The sequence below is a fragment of the Colobus angolensis genome, unplaced genomic scaffold, assembly GCF_000951035.1.
Source record: "Colobus angolensis palliatus isolate OR3802 unplaced genomic scaffold, Cang.pa_1.0 Scaffold31, whole genome shotgun sequence".
Taxonomy (NCBI): domain Eukaryota; kingdom Metazoa; phylum Chordata; class Mammalia; order Primates; family Cercopithecidae; genus Colobus; species Colobus angolensis.
Genome location: NW_012116377.1, coordinates 5584735 through 5592776, shown reverse-complemented (window position 1 = coordinate 5592776; position 8042 = coordinate 5584735). Strand labels below are relative to the sequence as shown.

The window sequence follows — 8042 nt, the reverse complement described above, 5'->3', positions numbered from 1 at the left end:
CACACTGCGGTGGGTGAGACTAAACACATCAGGCCTACCAGCCTGTTCTTGGAAGTCAGCACTCAAGTTCAGGCTCCAAGTCCTCTGGCCTCTGCTCTCCACCACGTCGTCACCATCTAGTGTTTTTTACGTGCTGCTTTTAGTCCTGTTCTCCACGCCTCCTTTTCTCTGAGCCCTTCCTCTGTGCTCTCTGGACTGTCCCCCATGTGGTCACCCCAGCTCTCTTTAGGATGCCGCTCACCTTTGGCCCTCTCCAGTGGTGGTGGTTTAGCTTCTCACAGGTCACGAACCTCAGGCTGAGGGGGCAAGGGGCAATACACCTTCCAACCCTCCAACTAGAGAAGCTGAAACAGATCAAAGAAATGATTAAGCTACATTTCCTGGACCATCCCAAAGTCAGGGTGCAGACTTGTGACCTGCCTCTGTCATCAGAGGCCCTCCCAGGAGACCTGGAGGTGGAAGGGAGGCGGGAGCCTGAGAGAGACAGTCATCTGGCAGGCACTACGAGGGGAGAGTCTGATGCAGCTGTGGAAGCTTCTGGAGTTCCGTCTTGGAACAGGGGCAGAGCAGCATGGGGCAGGGGCATTTCTTTTGGCTGAAGAAGAGCCATCGCTCCCAGGGCTGTAACATCTGAGCCCAATTGTGTGGTGTTCCCAGACAAGCCAGAATGAATTCCACTCTGTAACTGAGACTCTGACCCACTCACTTGTTCATTCACTGTGCTGACATTTGCTGAGTACCTACTTTGTGCCAGGCACTATCCCAGGGGCTGGGGATACAGCAGCGAACAAGACAGATGTAATCCCTGTCCTCAGGGAGCTCACATTTGGGGGTGAGAGTGAATAGATAAGATGAAAGGAATCAACAAATTATGTAGTGGTAATTAGTTCAGCTCCTGTTTCTTCTCTCTCTTTCAAGGTGCTCTTTGTAGCATGCTGAAACTAAGGTTGAAAGAAAAACCCCAGAGGGGTACCATTCCCCACTTCTGCGAGGGTTCATTCTCCAGGCCAGACCTTGTATTATGCCAAGCCTTCCATCTTGACAGTCCACAAGCTAAAGTGTGTGTGAAATAGAACCTGATTATGCTAACAAGTTCTAGTTGAAGCCCCCAGGCCACCAGGATACCCAATCCTTCCACTTTCCCAGGGTCACCTCTACGTTTGGGCGGCGGGGGGGGGGGTGCTCTTACCAAGACACCAGAGTCAGGGGAAGGGGCGTCCTTCTGGAACTCGACGTCTGCCATCTGTCTGCAGCGACATCCACAGAGAGGTCCACTGTCCTTGGTTCTTGGTTGTGAGAGGGCTCCCCACGTACCTGTCTGCATGGGCCCCCTTGGTTCAGTGGCTCTCTCTACTGTATCAGAGCCTTGGGGACACCAAGGCCTCTGGAAGAGTTATCTGGAGCTCTTGCTGTTCAGTCACACTATGAAGTCGTTGCTGCCCACTGGGTTCTGGCTGCCTCCCTGTGACCCTTCTCAGCAAAAGAGACAGCCATTCCTTCTCTCCTCAGATACCACAAGCCTCCCTACAATTAGTCCAGCCAAACAAGATGCAGGTCTTCTTCCTCAAAGCCTAGGAAAACCTATGCTCTCCTTCCTTGCCCTTCAGAGACCCACTCCTCTCCTCAGCTGGGGAAGGGGATATGGCAGGAGGATGCACTGCTCAAATTAAGGTTGTCTCCCAAATGTTTCATGCATGCCTGTAATGCATGGCTTTCCTGAAAGGGCCTGGACTTCTGGAATGGAAGGTGTCATGAGCAGACCATTTCCTCCATTCTCTCCCTGTTTTTCACTGTCCTGACTCTCCCCCTGAGGCAATGAGCCTGGAATAGTTTCACTTTTTGGAACGGATTAGAGGATCAAAGTCTCCTAAGGAAATACATGATGAAGGAGGATGGAAAGAAGCAGCTGATACTTTTTTTAAAATGGCTCCACAGACAATATGATGCAGCAGCAGAACTGGTGCAAGCTAGTAAGAGGGCAGACATGGAAAAAAAAGAGAAGAAAGCTGGCACCACTGGGTTGCGACCGCTGCTTGTGCTGTGGCAGGCTGTTTGGGGGATTGAATGAAGTTGCTTGTTTTTCATTTAAGAGCCAGTTTTATCTAATGAGGAAACTGCTTAAGCCAAGTTACAGACTTGGCTCAAGACAAGAACCAGGCTGCACTGTGTGAGAAGTACTATTTCAGACATGTGTATTCCTCCTTCAAAAGGTAGGAATGATATGGGGTGGGAGTGGGTGTGTGGAACGAAAATGGTTTCTGTGTTAAGAAAAAGCTGCCCAGGGTCCAGTCACAATAAAAGGGAGCCAGACACAGGTAGACCAGCTACAAAGGACCAGAATAAAGGAATAAATTATATAAAAATAACAAAATCTGCACACAGGAATACAGAGAAATAACTCAACACTGTAAGAAAGCAAAGACTGAAAATAAAGCTTTGAATAGAAAGAGGAGGGAAAATGCCTCAAGAAGAGAGAGACAGAGAGCACGAGTGACAGCGAAAGAGAGAGAGCGAGAGAGAGACACCCAGTAGGAAGGAGCAGTAAATAGAAAAAGAATAGTAAGTTACTGCTGGGTAAAGAAGTACATATTCATATATGATATATTCTAGATGCATATTCCATAAATCAAGTTATTGATAAATCAGTAGATTTGGTAAATATTAATCATTAATCATTTGGCAAATGGATGTTTTGAGAATCAATTATAGTCACTTAGTGATATGGCCTAGCATCTAAATTAGCCTCCAGACCCCAAGCCCTGACTCTTCATGGCATATTCCACTTTCTCCTGAAACAAATGAAAAAGGCAAAATAAAGTAGCCCGATAGGAAACTGAACAGGGCCTTCAAATCAAGCTGAGAAAGATTCATTAGGTTCACACAAACATCCTGTAATCAAAACCAGAAGCAGGAAAGGAAATAGTTGCAGAAGGATCTAACCAGGACTAACTGGATCAAGGGATGTTTGTGGGGAAAGGACACAGGAATTTCCTCAAATAACTGTAAGTATGTATGTGTGTGCTTGACAGGCTGAGGCGGGAGGATGGCTTGACCCCAGGAGTTTGAGACCATCCTGGGCAACATAGCGAGATCCTAGCTGTCTAAAAAAAATTAAAAATTAGCCAAGCCTGGTGGCACGCACCTGTAATCCCAGCTATTGGGGAGGCTGAAGTGGAAGCTTCACTTGAGCCCAGGAGTTTGAGGCTGCAGTGAGCTATGATTGCACTACTGCACTCAAGCCTAGGTGACAAAATGAGACCCCGTCACTAAAAAAGGAAAAAAAACAACAACAAAAAAACAGTAAGTGTAAATACAAATGCATGCAAGCATTCTTCATTGACATGAATACCTTCTAAAATGTTTAAAGGGACTTTACTTACCAATATAAAATCTGTTTTGTTTTCAATGTGGCATATAAATGCACACATATATACAGAGAAATATTATTCATCCTTTAGAAAAGAAAGGACATTATACTTAGTTAAATGAGTCAATTACAAAAGGAGAAATTCTGGCCAGGCGCGGTGGGTTACTCCTGTAATCCCAGCACTTTGGGAGGCTGAGGCGAGTGGATCACCCGAGGTCAGGAGTGTGAGACCAGCCTGAGCAACACGGTGAAACCTCGTCTCTACTAAAAATACAAAAATTAGCTGGGCGTGGTGGAGCAAAGCTGTAATCCCAGTTACTAGGGAGTCTGAAGTAGGAGAATCGCTTGAACGGGGGAGGCAGAGGTTGCAATGAGCTGAGATCACACCACTGAACACCAGCCTGGGCGACAGAGTGAGACTCCGTCCCTGTCCTCCCCCCCAAAAAATAACTAATTCTGTATGATTCTGCTCATATAAGGCACCTAGAACAGGCAAATTCATAGAGGCAAAAAGTAGATTAGAGGTTACCGGGTGCTAGACGGGAGGGAGAAATAAGTTATTGTTTAAGGGGTACCAAGTTTCTTTTGAGATGATGAAAAAATTCTGGAAATGGGTACTGGTTATGGTTGTACAACATTATTAACATAATGCCACTGACTACGCTTAAAAATGATTAAAATGGTAAATGTTATGTTATGTATATTTTACCACAAAAAAAAAAAAAAAAGGAAGAGGTGGGCAGAAGAGTTATCATTAAAGGGATGCTGAGAGGTGAAGCCAGCTGGACTTCTGGGTTGGGTGGGGACTTGGAGAACTTTTCTGTTTTACAAGAGGATTGTAAAATGCACCAATCAGCGCTCTGTAGCTAGGATTGCAAATGCACCAATCAGCACTCTGTGGCTAGCTAGAGGTTTGTAAAATGCGCCAATCAGCACTCTGTAAAAACACACCAAGCAGCTCTCCGTGGCTAGCTAGAGGTTTGTAAAATGGACCAATCAGCACTCTGTAAAATGGAACAATCAGCAGGACATGGGCCGGGACAAATAAGGGAATAAAAGCTGGTCACCCAGCCAGCAGAGGGAACCCGCTTGGGTCCCTTTCCAGGCTGGGGAAGCTTTGTTCTTTTGCTCTTCAGAATAAATCTTGTTGCTGCTCACTATTTGGGTCCGTGTCACCTTTAAGAGCTTTAACACTGTGAAGGTCCATGGCTTCATTCTTGAAGTCAGCAAGACTGAGACCAGGAACCCACTGAAAGGAACCAACTCCAGACACAATGCATGTGAGAAAGACTCAGCCCTATTTTCTGACTTTGAAGCTGGAGGAAGGAGCCAGGAGCTAAAGAATGAAGACAGTTTCCAGAAGCTGCAAAAGGGGAGGGACAGATTCGCTCCAGGAAGCCCCAGAAACAACTACAGCCCTGCTGACACCTTGATTTCAACCCAATGAGACATATTTTGGACTTCTGACCTATAGAGCTAAAGTAATAGTAAGATAATAAAGTTATGTTGACACCACTGAAAACAATTTTATTTTGCTTTGGTTTAAGCTAACTGAGCTAATACAGCTGCCATATTTTGTGACACTTGCCTAATGAAGGCTTCCCATACCTGCACCGCTCCGGGCTAACCAGTCTTTTCTCAGGAGTCCTGGAAACCTCCCACTCAGAAAGGTGTAGGGCAAAAAAATTATAAGCTGATGGCTCAGAATGTAGCAAATAAAAATACAAGACCAAAATGAAACCCAACCGGAACACCGAGTTAAACGTGAATTGACCATGTGATATTTGGGACATACTTAACACTAAAAATTACTGGTTGTACATCTGAAATTTACCTTTAACTGGGCCTTTGTATTTTACCTGGCAACCCTACCCCCAGGTCACAGTGAGACTATACATGGGGTCTTTTGGTCATTTTGCAAGTTTAAAAGACTAATGGGAACACTGGCATTTTTCAAAGCTTGATTTCCAAACCCTCTTTAAACACTTGTCCCCGTGCCCTCCCCTCAGGCCTTCAGTAGCTCTGGCACGCGGGCAAGCGCGGGAACACCCTGCGCAGGCGCACAGCGTTCCGCAGGGGGATGCTCAGTAGGGTCTGGGACGCGCGCGGGGAGACCCTGTGCATGTATAAAGCCGACACCGGGGCTGTAGTCGCCGTCTGGAACCAGCGCGGGAATAGGTGCGCAGGCGCACAGTGGCTGGCTGGGCAGCGGCGGCGTGGTCTCGGGCCACCTCGAAGCCGAGGGCAGCACCTGTCGCCTCGGAGGCGCTGCCAGCCCCCTCCCTCCTCCTCCGCAGGGCGCGGGACCTCTATTTATATCGTTCAGCCGGCATAGTCCCATATTGGGCAGTGGCGTCAGTCAGGCCCGCTGGCCGCCCTGCCACCCGGTAGCGTCCAGGCCAGGTCGTGGCCCATCGCGGGGCCCCTGTGGAGCGAGTGGGGACGCGCCCCGAATCAGGCAGCACTTTCGTAAGTAGGGGTAGCGTCCGGGGAACACGGCCCCAGTCACAAGTCCTGCCTCAGCTCCGGGCGAGGCTGAACCAGGGCGCCGGCTTGGGGCCACCGGCACTTGCAGCCTCTTCTCTAAGTGACTTTCTTCGTGCGCCGGCGCCTGGCGTCAGGTCGGGGTCAGCAGGAGCTTCCCCTCCAGGCCATCTCCGCCCGGCCAGGGGTCTCCGCCCTTCCCCGTCGGGTTGTTCAGGCTCGTAGTCTTCATAGTATTATCATCCTCTGAATTACCTGACCAATGTGTTATTGTGCCTTCCCTCACTAGACTGTAAGCACAACAAAGGTAGGGGCACTTCTCTGTTCCTGTTTGTCTTCCTGGAACCTAGGATAGTGCGGGGCACTTAGAAGGGTTCGTTTAAGTTTAATAAATGCTGAATGTATCCCTGAGCAACTCTCTTAACTTTAAAGCCAGGAGAATAATTGCCCTACATTTTCCCCCAAATGATTCTTAAAAGGAACTAATGAGCTATAATGCAGATTAAAGCACTTTGAAAAGTATAAAAACACTGTGAGAATGCAAAACAGTGTGAACTCAGCAAAGAAAAGAAAAGTAGTCTTATTTGTCTTTATCATCCATGTGCCTGGCTGTTACTGGATGCCCGGTGTGTAGGATGGATTGTTATGAAACGAATCAGGTCTTTTTCCATGCTAGTGAGAAACACAGAGTACATTTAGGGTGGTGCGTGTGTTCTGAGCCATTTCCTACCAGCCTCTCCAAGTGTAGGATTTGAGCAAGATGGTGTTGCTGAAACAAAATAGGGTGTGGAGACGTAATCGTATAAACTGGGACTCACAAACTTAAATGGCTGTAGGATAATGTAAATGGACAGGAAAGAGAAAAGCAACAGCGTAAGAATTACAAATAATGACCGTCACTCAGGTCTCAAAGGGGATAATGGGGCCTAGTAGATGTGCCAACCGAGAGGTGGCAGCTTGGTACTCAGGTCCTGCACATTGTTGCCACTTGGGAATTAAGTACTCAGTGTTGCCATAGCTTTCATTTTTTTCAGTAGATGCTGGAATATTTCACCTTAGCATGTTGACAACTAATTTACCAAAAACAAAACAAAACAAAGCAAAACGCAAAAACAAAAAAAACTGAGCAGCCAATTTGTAATCTCAGGCGTAAGTGAAGCCAATACATGGCTTCAGTTGTTCCTTAAGAATGGGGCCAAATCCCAGAAAGCAGATGATGACTGGGAATTAATTTTGAGGGTGCAAGTGAAAATTGGGTGTCATAGTGCAAGCTATAAGCAAGGGAGTCACTTCACTTCATGATTCTGAATGATTTATTTGACTGAGACAAGAGGATAGCAACTTGAAGCATTAAGCATTGATGAGTAGGAAAAAACACAGAACTGTTTTTCCGCTGCCGTCACACAACAATCAACACAGAAAATGTCTGTGACCTCTGCTAACCAAGAGGTATGTGGGGATTTCTCCCCAACAGCAAGCAATCACTTAGTTCTGCAGCAGACACCAGCTGGGTGTCCTCTAACTCAGTGCCATTCTGACACCATCTACCTGGAGACAGCGTCAGATCCCACAGGTTAAGGGCTCAGTCCCACAGGGCTACCACTGTCTTCAGGCACTAGTCCCAGCATCCAGAGCTTCTGACTGACCCACCTCAAGTTGGGGTTCCTTCTTTGGGTTTAACTTGCTAGGGCAGCTCACAGAATTCAGAAGAACGCTTAAGTTTTCCAGTTTACTATAAAGGATATTAACATGGATACAGATGAAGAGATATATAGGATGAGATATGGGGAAGGGGTACAGCCAGGGCCACCACTCTTCAGGAACCCACCACATGTTCAGCTATCCTGGAAGCTCTCCAAACCCTGTCCTTTTGGAGTTTTTATCAAGGCTTCATTACATAGGCATGCTTGATTGGTGATCAACTTAACTTTCTGCCCCTCTCCCTGGAGGTCAGGTGATGGAACTGAAAGTCCCAGTGCTCTAATCCTGCCTTATTCTTTCTGGTGACCAGCTCCTATCCTGAAGCTCTAGAGGCTGCCAGTCCTCAGTCAACTCATTAGTGTACGGAAAGGTATTTATCACTTTGGAGATTCCAAGGATTTTAGGAGTTGTATGTCAGGAAAAGGTCAAACACCAAATAAATATTTTATAGTATCACAATACATTTTATATGTAGAAAAAAATCTTGAAT

General features: G+C 46.9%; 1 protein-coding gene across 1 annotated transcript in view; it reads left to right on the top strand.

Moving 5' to 3' along the window:
• Window positions 1-5451: 5451 nt before the first annotated feature.
• KBTBD12 (kelch repeat and BTB (POZ) domain containing 12) overlaps window positions 5452-8042 on the top strand; it is a 69927-nt gene continuing 67336 nt past the window's right edge. Inside the window, exon 1 of the mRNA XM_011950729.1 lies at window positions 5452-5836. The gene's annotated coding sequence lies outside the window, so the exon portion shown is untranslated. The remainder of the gene's footprint in view (window positions 5837-8042) is intronic.